Below are 14,805 nucleotides of genomic sequence, written 5' to 3'. Positions count from 1 at the left end.
TTTACCACTTTATTGACCAGATTCACCTTACTTGGTAGCATCACGAATGGCCTATTAGTTTATAAAACACATTTATTTTATTGTAGTCAGTTATCACCCAGCAGCTAATGAGCAATCTAGATTGCTGCTCATTATTTTAGCTAATACAGAGAAAGACTGCACATAATTTTGCAGTTATTTAGAAAATGTATTACATAAATTGTATTAAAGAAAACTCCCTTTTATTTATAGAACATCAATTACAAAACAAAGTATGCATTAAGAAAGGGATTTCCCATATGTTCTAGTTAGTGGGATTTTTGCATTAGCAGAACTGATACTGAATTAGCCAATCTGTGTAATATTTGAATGCAGAAGCTTCTCATTTTTGGTAGTTCTCCTTTTAGCTCCAGACAGAGATAATCTTTTCTCTGTATTTAGCCACAGCACGTGGAGGGAACCTTCCCATATGATGGCTCTCAGGGTTGTAGGGTGAGTGGTATTGCTGAAGTTTAGAGCCTATGACAGCAGTTTTAACAATTTTGCACAATCTGAGAGGAGTCGAGGCCTGGCGATGATATTGCTGATTTCAGTGTCGGTGCGGGCAGAGTTGCGGGCAAAAAACCCCACTGACCCCGCACCAGCGTACCGTTCGGATCCCCACGGGGCCCCGGACGAGGGTAAAGAGGAGACGGTAGAGGCCCGGCGGCAGGCGGAGGCTGCTCTGTCCCTCTGCAGGCCAACCCCACCCACCTCCGGCAGGGGGTCTAGAGAGTTGCGCACTGACTTTGCGCTGTAGTTGGGGGTGGGCTGGAGGATGCTTAATTCCCTGGCGGGCAGGAGGCTAATTCGCTCGAAGGAGGAAAAAGGTGAGACAAGAAGAGGAAGATTGATTGAACTACAACTGCTTTTATTAACAAAAACACCAACATGCGAACAAGCAACATAACATATAAAATAAACCCATACAACAATTCATTATAACATTTGAATTATAAGAAATATCAGCAACAACTTTACCTAAACCTTATTATCTCCATAGGAGTATGTTATTTGAACACTTACACTAACCAGTAACAGGAAATCCATGTAGGGAGCCTATGTGGGTTTTCTTATTAGACAGAAAAGTAAAATGGTTAAAGAAAGCTTAGAAACTTTAAAGGGTTGAGATAATTTTTTTCTCCGAGCAAGGGAAGACAGAATTGCCTTTTCCCTTTTAGCTCTGGGTGGTTAGCTAAGCCACCCTACTGGAGACCTTGAGGTCCAGCCTGTCAAGATCTCTTCCCAGCTGGGTTAGTAAATGAAGGACTTCCCAGTGGGGTTTGGAGAACAAAAATAGGTAAACGAAATCAAAACTTGGGGAAGGAAAAAGGAAGTTGGGAGGTTATACCTCTACCGAAACAACTTTCTTACAAACAATTAACATTTAACTACCTAAACTTTAACTATGGAACTTATTAAACAAATGTGCAGCTGGAACGAGCAACTTTGGCTCCAGGGTTGGGGCAATACGTAGCCCTTTATTGGCCCTGTAGAGCCGTGGCCTGAGCTGCAATCCTTTTAAATCCCTTAACTGGCTTAGAATTGCCTGAAAGAGTTCTAGTTGCTGGTGACAGTACCCCGGGCTATGCTCGGGGCTAGTAGGGATATTACGTGTCCAGTAGCAATGGTCCAATCAGGTACAGTGGTCGTGTCCAGTTGTCCAATCAGGTACGGTGGTCGTGTCCGGTTGTCCAATCAGGTGTAGTGACATCACGGGGCAGTGAGAGCGATGGTGCTGCTCCGAGAAGGCAAGACGGCGGCCTCTGGGTTAAGCAGCCGAGCGCGCAGTACCTGCCAAGGCAGGCCAGTTCGACACCCGGCTGCCGCTCCACAGGGGCCTTTAGCCGCCGAGAAGCAGGCCCTGGGCTCGGCTATCGGGTACGCAGTACCTCGCCACAGAGGCGAGGCCAGTTCACCACCCGACCGCCTTGCCCTCGGCCTACTTATTGCCCTAAAAGCTCTTTTAGAAAATGGGGGCTGGCTCTAGGCCAGACAGGAGCTCTTCACAAAGCAGGAGCTCTTTGCAAAGCAGGCAGACCCCCCCAGACTGACCCTGAGTGCTGTGGTGCGCTGCCTTTTATTTGGTGTTCTTATATTTAATTCATTATTCTATTTGAATATTTATGAGTCTGTCCCTGGTTTTCAACCAGGTTCTCCAGGTTATGGAAGTTTCTAGAAAGTTTTTGCCAATGTCCAATCAGAGGCCTAGGTTTGAAGCGTGTATGAGTTCAGGGTTACCAGGGAAACCAACTGACTCAGAGAGACCATTACAAGGGGCTGCTAAAGGCAGCCTATGGGGTTTTTAGTTTATACCTGTACCTGTAATGTTGTTAAATGGCCAAAGGCCTGTTTCTCCTGTCCCACGGGGGCGATAATGCCCGAGGGATGGAAAATCCCCGAGATTCAGAACACCAGATATTTCAATAAATGGTGCCTCTGGGATCCTGGATCTGGAAGCATCTACCATCTCCATTCACCCTTTTGGGCCTTACAGTTGCTAGTAATATAAGGGGTTACTCAGATCTCGGAGCATTTCAGTGGAATAGTTTTGGGACTTGGACCCTGGAAAAGATCCATGCCACCCCAGCACTGTTCAAACACATAAAGACCTGGTTCAAAGTTCTCAATCAAATACGCAAAAGTAGATAAGAGGTAGCCTGGTTCAAGGGCACATTCCTAGTAGCACATTTTGCAGCTTTTAGAATTGGCAAATATGTGCCTGTGTCAGCTAAGGATATTTCAGTGAGGGATCTGGAGCAGAGGGATTTAAAATAGGAAGAGAAATCAGATATCTCAACTGCAAGAATCTCGAAACCTGATGATGGGGAGGCAAGGCAAATAACTACTGCTACAGGCATAGGCAGTGGTTATCAGAGTCTGGGGGAGGCTAAGCCCCACCCGTGCTCCACTCTGCGTACTTGCTCTCTCTGTCTTTCTCCCAGGAAGCTGCTTGGCTCAGGGCAGCTGTCAGCCTGGGGTGGCTTGTGGCTGGCTAGTGCACAGAGGCCAGGCTAGAGCTCAGGACTGGCCAGGTAGGCTTGGGTAAGCTGATTGGTGGCCCAGGGTTATTTTGGCTGGGGCATCTCCAGCTGCAGTGTGGGGGAGAGGCAGAAGCAGCAGAGCCTTGGGCAGAGGAAGTGGGGTTGTGCGGGATAGTTTCCCTGAAGTGGTGTTGATGTGCCGCCGAGGGCCACAGGGGGGAGATGTGGCAAGGATCTATGCTATAAAAACACTGGCAGCTTCTACACATGCAGGATCTTCCGGAAGACTGGTGCCTTCTTCTAGAAGATACATGGAGAGTCTACACATGAGAGGCACTCTTCCAGAAGGAATCGTGAAGAAGGCGCCGCATCTTCTAGATACTGTACTCCGCTGTGGAACCAGGAAGAGTGCCCTCTTCCAGAAGAATCTTCCAGAAGAAAGCACGTGTAGAGACTCTCACAGACCACTTTTTCCGGAAGAAGCGCTCCACCATGGCGGTGGCACACTGGAGAGCAGAGACGCTCTAGGACATGGGTGTCCAACCTTTTGGCTTGCCTGGGCCGCATTGAGTGAAGATAGTCTTGGGCCGCGTACAAAATATATAATATAGTTAATGTATATAAACCATATAATAATGTTAAAAGTTTACGATCTTGTGGGGTCACATTACTAGCTGTCCAGGGACACATGCGGCCCGTGGGCCGCAGGTTGGACATGCCTGCTGTAGGCGAACCCAGCAGGGCTCTATGGTCTACAGGTCCTGCAGCTTTTAAAGCTGCAAGGACCCAGAGATCCCGTGGCAGGAAGCCAAGAGTGTGGAAGTTGGCAGCTCGTGCAGGACTGCCAGGCACACTCCCCTGAGGCCCTAACCCACTGAGCCCGAGAGATGGCTAGCAGGCCAGCACCCCACATCACCCAGGGGAGCCACAGGAACCTGGACGAGGGCAGACAGGACCCCGACTGGGCTCCCAAATGGAAGGCCCCTTCCTGGACAGAGCTAGAGCTCTAGGACCTCTTGGGACTTTGGCATGACAAGGAGGTCCTCTGTGACACCAGTGGGCACTGTCACCATGCCCCCACATTTGCGCACCTCGCCCAGGGCCTGGCTTCCAGAGGCCACCCCTACTGGATCCCCAAGCAGGTCCGGTGTAAGGTGAAGGAGCTGCAGCAGGGATACATGTCCCAAGGCTCTGGTCACCCTACTGCCCCGGGCCTGCCCACAGCAGTTCTGAGGGACCTTGCAGCCTGGCTCGTGGCCACGACGGGTGCCCTGGAGGGTCCCCCGAGCCACAACCTGTCCCCCTCTTGCCCTCTCAGCTGAGGACAGGCCTGTGACAGATGGGTCATACCTCCTGTTGCTGCCAGCCTCATCAGCACCCTGCAGGGGACTGCAAACCCAGGGTGGGAGGGACACCTGTGGGCACCAGAGCTCGCAGCCCTCCATCCTGTCCCTTGACTAGGGCCCCCACTATCCCTGTCCCAGGCCCCGTCCAAGTTCATATGCCCCCATTCCCTGATCCCCGCCATGTATATAGTTATGCAGGTTTTGGTACATACAAGTTTGTTTTCTGGTTCTCTAGGTACTAGTTACAAAAAGGTGTTCCATTGTTCTATGTTATATACATATTTAAAGTTCATCCCCACCCCCCGTGTCCCTGATTATTGTGGGGGAACATAAGGGGGTGGGAGTGTGTGTGTGGAGTATGTGGGGGAGATTAGCAGGGGCTAGTAGTCCCCCCTGGGTGAACACCTCCCAGATGCAGATCCCATCATGGTAGAGCTGACTTTTGGGGGCTGTGGCAGGCTGCTGGTACTGGGGGGCTAGCTCCTCCATCCAGCCCTGGGGCTGGGCACCTCATGTGCCTTGATGAGATTGTGGAGGGTGCAGCAGGTGGCCATGACCTGTGGGATGTTGTCCCTGCTCCCACTGAGGTGTGTGAGGAGACATCTGAACCACACCTTCAGATGGCCGAATGCACACTCCACTGGGTACCAGGCCCGTGTGAGCTGGGTATTGAACAGCTCCTGGGAGGGTGTGAGGTGCATTAACCAGGGCTGGAGTTGGAAGGCCACGTTGCCCACGAGGCATAACAGCATGGCAACCTCCTTGATGACATGCTTCCATCGGGGCATGAATGTTCCAGCCTCCATCCTGTGAAATAGGACGTATTCTGCAGGATGTGTGCGTCTTGTGCCCGGCCAGACCAGCCAACATAAATGCCCGTGAACCTCTCCTGGGTGTTCATCACTGCCTGCAGCATGACTGAGTGATAGCCCTTGCAGTTCATGTAGTGGCCGCTGCTGTGGTCCCTGATGGGGATGTGCATCCCATCGATCACCCCAATGCACTGAGGGAACCTGAGCTCTGTGAAGCCCTCGATGAACATGTCCAGGTCCCCAGTGTGCACCAGCTGCCACACCAGCACATTGTTGGCTCTCACGACCTGTAGGGGAGCGAGAGCGGGCACACTCCTGAGCATGCACGGGTGTTCCTGCCCCCTTCCCCATCTTCCTCCTTACTCCCTACTGCCCCCCCAATGGGGTACGCATCCAGCTGTGGCCATGTGTTATTCTCCTGGGCTATGCCTACCCACTCCCCTCTAGCTGGCCCCCCATCCCCCAGGGGTCCCCCATGCCTGCTGGCCCCCTTCCTCCCCCAAGCCAAGGCGGGGCCCAGGGCAGGACTTATCTCTGTTACGATGGCCCCAACAGTGGACCTGTCCACACCAAACTGCTGCCTGATGGACTGGTAGCTGTCCAGGGTGGACAGTTTCCATATAGCGCTGGCCATGCACTTCTCCACAGAGAGGGCCGGACCCATCCAGGTGTACTGGCATTGGAGCAGGGTGGAGCAAGCCAGCTGCAGATATCCAGGAAGGTCTCCTTCTTCATCCAGAGATTCTGCAGCCAGAGGTTGTTGTCCCACTCCCTCATGATGATCCCGTCCCACCAGTCGGTGCTAGTGATGTGGTTCCAGATGCGCTGGACGGCCTGGGGGGAGCCCAGTAATGGTGGTGTCTGGTCGGGACTCAAAGGCCTGGGTCTCCATCACAACAGGAGGCTGAGGAAGGTGGCCAGGAAGATGTTCAGCCTGCGAGTCAGGGCAACCCTCCTTTCTTGTGGCTGCTGGGGGTCCATGCCTGCTGGTTGGGCTACACAGGACAGGCACCTGGGTCTGCCTTGCTGCAAGCAGCACAGCAGGCCTTGGCAGCTTGTACAGGGTGGAGCTGTTTGGATGGGGCCCTTGAAAGGGCTGTGTGGGCAGTGGCCCCAGAACAGCTCTCCAGCCATGCAACCCCATCTGTGCCATTTCTTGCCCTGTTCTTCCAGAAGAGCGCCAGTGCATGTGTAGATGCGCTCTTCCAGAAGAAACGGTGGCTCTTTCAGGCTGCATTTAGCTTGTAGAGGCGATCTTCTGGAAGATCGTGCATGTGTAGAAGTGGCCACGAAGATTTATACAGGAATGGTACTAATCGGAGAGGGGTCCCTCTTTATCCGTGATGGAAAGCATCTTCCAACATAGCCTTTGTTATGGTTTTCCAACAAAGGCTTACCAAATTCATGTTATCAGTCAGAAATTAATTCTCATTCTTTCCAGGTATGAGCTGGTGCAATGGCAGCCTCTTTAGAGCTAGGGGCCACAGCGATTCAGGCAATTGGGTGATATTATTCAAGTGCACACAGGACACCCATGATACCTGAGGTAGAAAATCAGAGCTAAGTCTCTTCCATCACTTTCAGAATCATCAGGCAAATAGGCCAAACAAGTAGCAGTGTGGGCTTGCAGGCACGGAATTGCATCCTGGGTACACAGAGGAGCCTCCAACTGATTGGGCACTTCACTTCTGGGCCTGGGGAGTGAAGCAACTCTGCACTGGCACAGATTAAGGTTAGGGTCATGCTACGGGACTCACTGACAGCCAGAGAACAGCACTGGATGCAAATATTGTTCACCCTCAGTTTTTGCTCTTGCCTCCATGACTGTTGTCCAGTGTGGTATTTCGTTTGGAAGTATTTAAAGGAAGGCATCTCTTATGGAAACTGAGTAGAAGGTTTGGGTTCCTACATCTTGTAAGTGTGGAACTTTCACTCCCCCCCCCCGTTATGTCTCCTTGTTTTAGGCACATAGATTTGAAAATACTGCGGACAATAGATATTATCAAGTCTTGCCTGAAAGAGGATATTGTATGTATGTCTTGGATCTGTTCATGAAATGGCTTGTGGCGCACACATCTTTTTTCTTCCACCTATGGAAGTTGACCTAATAAAAGATATTACCTCATCTGCTTGTGTCTCTCATACTCTCGGATCAGTGCAGCTACAGCAACTCTGCAACACTGCACTGTTAATAGTTTATTAATAACATAAACCAGTCATCTGTCTCTGCCCTTATAGGACTTTTATGAGCATTACATTATACAGCAAAAATAAATAAATAAATACCCCCAGAACATATCAATCTGTCAAAAATAGTCTTCTATTCCTTAAAACACATTTACCTTTTCCCAAAGACCTAAACAAAGTAAAAACAAATTAAACAAATAAGTATTATTAATTTTATTGAAAATACCGAGGTGACGTTTACCAGCACTTATTCTACCCTGTTCATAAGATGTGAAAAGAAAAGGTAACTTAATGAAACTAACAAGCCAGTTCTTCCTCTTAGCTAATTTCTGACATTCTTGTTTTTAAAGATTTCAAACTTAATTCTGTTGGGAACTAAGTTTTTTTATTTCTTTCTAATTTGCAGGTAGCTGGGAAAGATAATTTGAGTCCTGAAGTTTTCTCAATGCTTTTTCTTCCCACAAAAGTCCAGCTCTAAGACAAAATGTAGATTTCATTGTTTACATCATACTGTTCCCTACTGGCTTTTACAGTGCATTGCAGAGGCCCTCTCGAGCAGACTTTTTTTTTTTTTTGTTATTGTGTTTAGAAATGTTTATTGTAACTTCCTAGTCGGAAATGTCGTTTGCCTGAAATTGCATGGGACAGTGAGCTTCTGGCCATGGAGCGCACAAAATGTCAGTCCCTCTTGGCTGTGGCTAAATGCCACAAGAATTTTCATTTCCTTGTAAGTTAAGGGAGGAAATGTGCCAAGGCAGAGAGCTTTAAAGAATGGATGCCTAAAGTCAGGCTTCTAGGGGGAGACTTTCAAAGGCACAAAGGGGGATTTAGGCACCCAGCTCTCACTGACTTTTCAGTTGGAATCAGGTGTCTAAATGGTCTTCTTATCATTGAAATTCTCTCCTTAAGTCAGAAGCGGCCCATTTTTTTTTTTCAAGTATTGAGCACCAAGCAGCTCCCACTAAGTCGCAGGCAAACATTTTCAGCCAGGAATACAATTCTACCCTTGCATACAAAATAGCAACCTGTAAGCCTTGATCTTGCTCATACAGTGTTTGGGAGGTCACATGGTGTGGCAAATACAATTTTGTTCTACAGAATGGTGGCTCTATGGTCTGGATGGAAGTGTCCTGCTGGCACAGCTGGTCATGGGGCATACAATGCATACACAAGCAGCTTACCACTAGTTGTAGATCTTAAGAGGTATGTAGTATATTAGTGGTTCCTCACCTTTCTCCTGGCTGTCTGCATGTTAGTGACTTTCAACACCTGAAAATAGGGTAAATAATTTTTATAAATAACAAAATCAATAGTTAAAAATTGGAAGTTGAATCTTAACACATTTTGGAGATTCGTGACTCGCAGGGACTCTCATGATCAGACTCTCAGGGACAGCTAGACATACCAGATGATTAATTTTTTTAAAATGTCTGATTAATTTTTAAATTGTAATTCATTAGCTTGTTTCTTAAGAAGTCTGTCATTTTGCATGTTCATTTGTATTCATATGGACTAAGAGTGCCATCCAGTGGCCAGCTGTTTAATCATTGTTGTGTATTTCCTGTGTTTTTCTTAAAGGCTAGGTCACATTAGAATAGATGAAGCACACTCATCCTCTGACTAAAATATTGCAATAAAAAGGTGATGAGTTACATATCCATTTGAATACATTCAGGAACATTGTCCATGTGCACGTTCACGAACAGCAGGCAACATAACAAAAAAGCAGTCCAGTAGCACTTTAAAGACTAACAAAATAATTTACGAGGTGGTGAGCTTTTGTGGGACAGGTCCCATTATTTTGTTAGTCTTTAAAGTGCTACTGGACTGCCTTTTTGTTTTGATAGAGTATAGACTAACATGGCTATCTCTCAGTCATCAGACAACATAACATGCTACTTGGCATGGCACTCAGGGTGCAGAAGTTCTAGTCCTAGATATACTAGTAATTTAGAAGTTGCCTTTTGGAAAGACAGTTACCGCTTGGTGCCTCAGTCTCCCATGTTGTAAAATGCACATCATATCTACTTATTTTTGCTAAATGCTGTGAGCTCTGCCGATGTATAGAACTGTACAAGAATTAGATAATGCCCTGTGTGCCCTGAGCAGGTGGGGTCATGGAAACCATTATGAACTGGTGCTAAACAGATGCTTTCATTCTCATTTATTCCACATCTAAATTGTGGTTTGCAGGGATTTAACTTTTAGTGTATTTGTTTACTCTGTATACTTACCCAATAACATATTATTTTTGACAAGTTTTGAAAATAATGATTTTGATTTGCTGGACCTCATTCCTCTGTCCCAATTATTTCAGGAAGGGTACTGAGTGTGTGTGTGTGTGTGTACTGAGTGTGTGTGTGTGTATGTGGGTACTGAGTATGTGTGTATCTTGCATGAAGGTAGAATGCTCAGAAACTGAGGATAGACAAAGGAAGAAGGAGGAAAGGAGAGAAGGGTGGGTGGGAGGAGGCAGAGCCCAAAAAGCACAAAAACTGAGCAGTAGACAGCACAGTGTGACCCTGGGAAAAAACAGAAAGGAAGTTTTTAGGTCTCGTATTGTCTGAAGAGGGTTGGATCTGTACATGAATAATTTGTTCCTTTCTGGTCTAGGTTCCACCTATGAGCCGTGTCTACACGTGCACGCTACTTTGAAGTAGCAGCACCAACTTCGAAATAGCGCCCGTCACGGCTACACGTGTTGGGCGCTATTTCGAAGTTAACATCGACGTTAGGCGGCGAGATGTCGAAGTCGCTAACCCCATGAGGGGATGGGAATAGCGCCCGTTCAACGTCGAAGTAGGGAACGTGTAGTCGTTGCGCGTCCCGCAACATCGAAATAGTGGGGTCCTCCATGGCGGCCATCAGCTGAGGGGTTGAGAGACGCTCTCTTCAGCCCCTGAGCTCGATGGTGGCCGCGTGGAGCGGCCCCTTAAAGCTCTCCGCCCCCTCCCTTCCTGTGCAGGAAGCTGAGAGAACGTGCAGGCGGCAGCCCAGACACGCGGCCAGGCTGCACGTCCATCAGCCACCACAGACACCCACCCCAGATGCGATGGCCGCACGGCAGCCCCCCAAGCGCCCACAGGGGACCCCCCCCAAGGGGAGCCAGGGCTCCCAGCCCAGCAGCCAGGTGGGGAAGGGGCAGTGGGGCCCCTCCTGGAAGGAGGCCGAGCTTTGGGACCTGCTGGGACTCTGGAGCGAGGAGGAGGTGCTCCAGGTAATGGGGAGCAAGAGGCGGAACATGGATGCGTTTGCTCGGCTGGCCGAGGGCCTGGCCGCCCGGGGTCACCCTGCCCGCACTCCAGATCACGTCTGGAGTAAAGTGAAGGAGCTGCGGCAGGGTTACGCCCGGGCCCAGGATGCGGCCGGCCGATCTGGGGCCGCCCCTGTCACTTGCCCCTTTTACAGGGAGCTCAGGGACATCCTGGGCCCCCAGCACACCTCCTCCCCTCTGGCCACTCTTGATACCTCGGCCGATGAGCCCCAGCAGGCCCCGGAGATGGAGTCCGCCCTGGAGGCAAGCCCCACACCCCGGGGGCCCCCCCAGGAGCCCACCCCCAGGGCACCAGAGGAGGAGGGGGAGTCCTCCTCCAGCGACACCGGCCTCCAGATCATCCTCCCATCCAGGAGCTCCAGCCGGGCGTCCATCCCCCGGGTGTCCCCCAACCGTGGGAGTGGACCGTCAGGTAGGTACCCCCCCGGTGCACACCCCCGGGGTTGAGGGGCGGGGGTAATAGATATGACCAGGGCCCTCCACATGCCCAGATGACCATGGCCCCAAGGACAGCAGTGGCATGTCCCTCAGAAGATTGCATCAGCCCCTAACCCCCCCAGCATGACAGTGCCATGCCCCATCCCCGGGGCTGGGGGGAAGGGAACCTCTAGGGTCCCCCGGGGGGAGGGGGTGGGACACCCAGCAGCAGCAGCAGCAGCAGCAGCATGTGATGGAGTGGGGGGAGTGCAAATGTGAGACTCAGGCTACTTATGAGAAACAAGCTGAATAGCTCCCAGTGGCTAGGGATGATCCTGGGGCTACAACTGGCAGGTTACACCTCTGCCCTGAACAAAGAGGAGGGAGGAGCTGAGCTGGATTTGAATCGGGGGCGGCAGTTAGAGGCTAGGGGAAGGGAGAGCTAGAAGGCAGCCAGCCTGAGAAGGGGGAAAGCTACACCCCAGAGGGGCACCCCTTGGGGGTCTTCTCCCCAGGACAGGTTGGAAGGACCATCTCTGACTGCTATACTGTCGCTTCTGTGAGAAACTGGGCATCTGTTGCCTAATAAACCTCCTGTCGTACCTGCTGAGCGAGAGTCACTCCTGCCAGCGGACGGGGTGCAGTGCAGGGGGACCCCTGAACCCCATCACAGCAGCATCTCCCGGGGACAGGGATGGGGAACCTGCAGCACAGGGGTGGGGGGACAAGGGCCACAGCTCGGGGCCCACACTAACGGCTGTCTCCACTCTTCTTCCCCCCCTCCTGTGTTCCGCAGCTGCACCATCGGAAGGACCGGAGAGCGCCGGCGAGGCATCAGTGGTCCTGGACAGCCGTCTGGGGCCATCACTCCAGGCCAGCCCCTCGGTGGAGGACCGACCAGCCCCACGGCGGGGAAGACGGTGTACCAAGCACTAGCAGCCGACGGCGACAGACCCCCAGCTGCTGGCCCACCACTGTCGGCAGCTGGAGGTTGCCGAGCAGCGGCTGCGGGTGGAGGAACACCGCCTCCAGCTGCAGGAGCGGGCGCTGGCCTGGCACCAGGAGGCATGGGGGGCCTACATGCGGACCCTCAACTGCATCGCGGACTCCCTGGACCCCCATGCCGTGCCGGCCGCTGCAGCGCCCGCCCTGCCTGCTCCACCTGCTGCTCCACCCACTGCTCCAGCTGCTGCGCCGTCCGCCATCACACTGCCACCCGCCACCGAGGGCCATTCCGCTGAGGGGGTCCTGGGGCCAGCTGACACTAGCCGGTCGTATCTCCTGGTCCGCAGTGGGGGGCCTGCCAGCGTTCACCCCGCGGCCTCATTGAACTGGGCCTGCAGGGCCTCCCGGACCCAGGTCCCTTCGGGGTCCACCTGGCGACTGGGGGCAGCGGGTGGCTGCACATCGGCTCTGCCAGCCTCCACAGCCCAGCCCTGAAAGAAGGCCTCCCCCTTGATCTCCACGAGGTTGTGTAGGGCACTGCATGCGCCCACAATCTGTGGGATGTTGGTGGGGCCCGCATCAAGGCGGGTGAGGAGACACCTCCAGTGCCCTTTGAGGCACCCAAATGTGTGCTCTACCACCTGGCGCGCGTGGTTCAGGCGCTGGTTGAAGCGCTCCTGGCTGGCAGACAGATGGCCCGTGTACGGGTGCATGAGCCAGGGCTGGAGGGGGTATGCTGCATCTGCAATGACACAGAGGGGCATGGTGGTGTCCCCCACAGGGATCTCCCGCTGGGGGATGTAGGTCCCCGCCTTCAGCCGGCGGCACAGGCCCGAGTTCTGGAATACCCGGGTGTCGTGGATGCTGCCAGGCCAGCCCACATAAATGTCCAGGAAACGGCCCTGGCTGTCCACCAAGGCCTGGAGGACCACTGAGTGGTAGCCCTTCCTGTTTATGTAGCGTCCTCCACTGTGCTCCGGCGCGCGGATGGGGATGTGAGTCCCATCCAGAGCCCCGAAGCAATTGGGGAAGCCCAGGGTGGCAAAGCCCGTGATGGCAGCATCCGGGCCCCAAGCCTCACGAACCTGTGGAGAAGCAGGACGTTGATGGTGCGGATGACCTGCAGGGGAAGCACATGGGAGAGCACCAATGAGGGGTGTGCAGGGTGTGTGTGGCCTGCCCCTGCCAGGCCCCCCCTCCCCCCTCCTACCAGGGCCCCCCTCCCCTCCCCTCCCCTGCCAGGGCCCCCCTTCCCTCCTCTCTCCTCCCCTGCCCTCCCTGCCAGGGCTGCCTCCCTCTCCTCCCGTGGGTCCTCTTACCTCCATGAGGACAGCCCCGACGGTGGCCTTGCCGACACCAAACTGCTGGCCCACGGATCGGTAGCTGTCTGGAGTGGCCAGCTTCCAGACAGCGATGCCGACCCGTTTCTTGACGCTGAGGGCACGCCGCATGGCGGTATCCTGGTGCCTCAGTGCGGGGGTGAGCCACTGGCATAGCTCCAGAAATGTCTGCTGACTCATGCGAAAGTTCTGGAGCCAGCGGTCGTCGTCCCACTCTCCAAGCACCAGCCGCTCCCACCAGTTGGTGCTGGTGGGGTAGCTCCACAGCCGGTGGTGTGTGCGGCGGGGGGGGGGGCAGCGGGGTGCTGCAGGGTTGGGGGCTGCGTCCTCCTCCCCTGTGGACAGCTCCTCCTCTGTGGCAAGGAGGTGCTCAGCTGCCTCCTGCTTGGCATCGAGCAGGGCGAGCACTGCTCCTGCAGGGGCGGCTGGGTGGACCTCTGGCTGCTGCTGCTGCCGCTGGGGGTCCATGACTGCGTCGCTCGAGGTGTGCGTGCCTATGGCTCTGCAGACCGCGTGCTGTGCAGGCTGAGTGTGTCTGGGAGGGGCCCTTTAAGGGAGCGGTTAGCTGTTGTCCCGGAAGCACTAGTCCGCCCTGTGACCCTGTCTGCAGCTGTTCCTGGCACCCTTATTTCAATGTGTGCTACTTTGGCGTGTAGACGTTCCCTCGCAGCGCCTATTTCGATGTGGTGCTGCGCAACATCGACGTTGAACGTCGACGTTGCCGGCCCTGGAGGACGTGTAGACGTTATTCATGGAAAAAGCCTATTTTGATGTCGCTACATCAAATAGGCTATTTCGATGTAGCGTGCACGTGTAGACGTAGCCATGGTTAGGGAAGCAGGACTGCTATGTAGTTTGCTTAAATGGTTGCTGGGGGCGCTGCAGTGGCATGCTCTGGGCGCCTCGGTAGGCTGCTGGTGTGTGTGTGTATGTGTGTGTGTATGTGGTTGGGATGCAGTGTGGAATGCTCTGGGCAGCACTAAGGGTTGGCTGCTTCTAGCCCCACCCCTTCCACACAAGGCTCCACCCCTTCCAGGAGCACAGAACTGCTTGCCCCACCTTACTCAGGGGCCCAACAAGGCTGTTGGCCATCACGTGTGTGTGTGTGTGTGTGTGTGTGTGTGTGTGTGTGTACACACACACACGCACCACCTTTATGGGCCTGAGGATGTCATGTGGGCCAAAGCTGTGTGCCAGTTGGGCTACAGGCAGCCCGTGGCTCCATAAGAGACGGTTACTCACTGTATGCAGTGTGATGTTAATGTATTGTAATATGAAGGTACAAATTGTTACAACCACTCTTATATGTTTGCACCAAATCTTTTACAAGGGCCTCAAGTAAGAAGTCTATGAAAAGCTTATCAAAACCAAACACATAAAACAGTCCAGTAGCACTTTAAAGACTAGCAAAATAATATTTTGTTAGTCTTTAAAGTGGTAGTGGACTGTTTTTTTGTTTTAATAGAATATAGACTAACACAA

This window comes from Carettochelys insculpta, chromosome 4 (genome assembly GCF_033958435.1).
Source record: "Carettochelys insculpta isolate YL-2023 chromosome 4, ASM3395843v1, whole genome shotgun sequence".
Taxonomy (NCBI): Eukaryota; Metazoa; Chordata; order Testudines; family Carettochelyidae; genus Carettochelys; species Carettochelys insculpta.
This window is presented reverse-complemented; position numbering follows the sequence as displayed.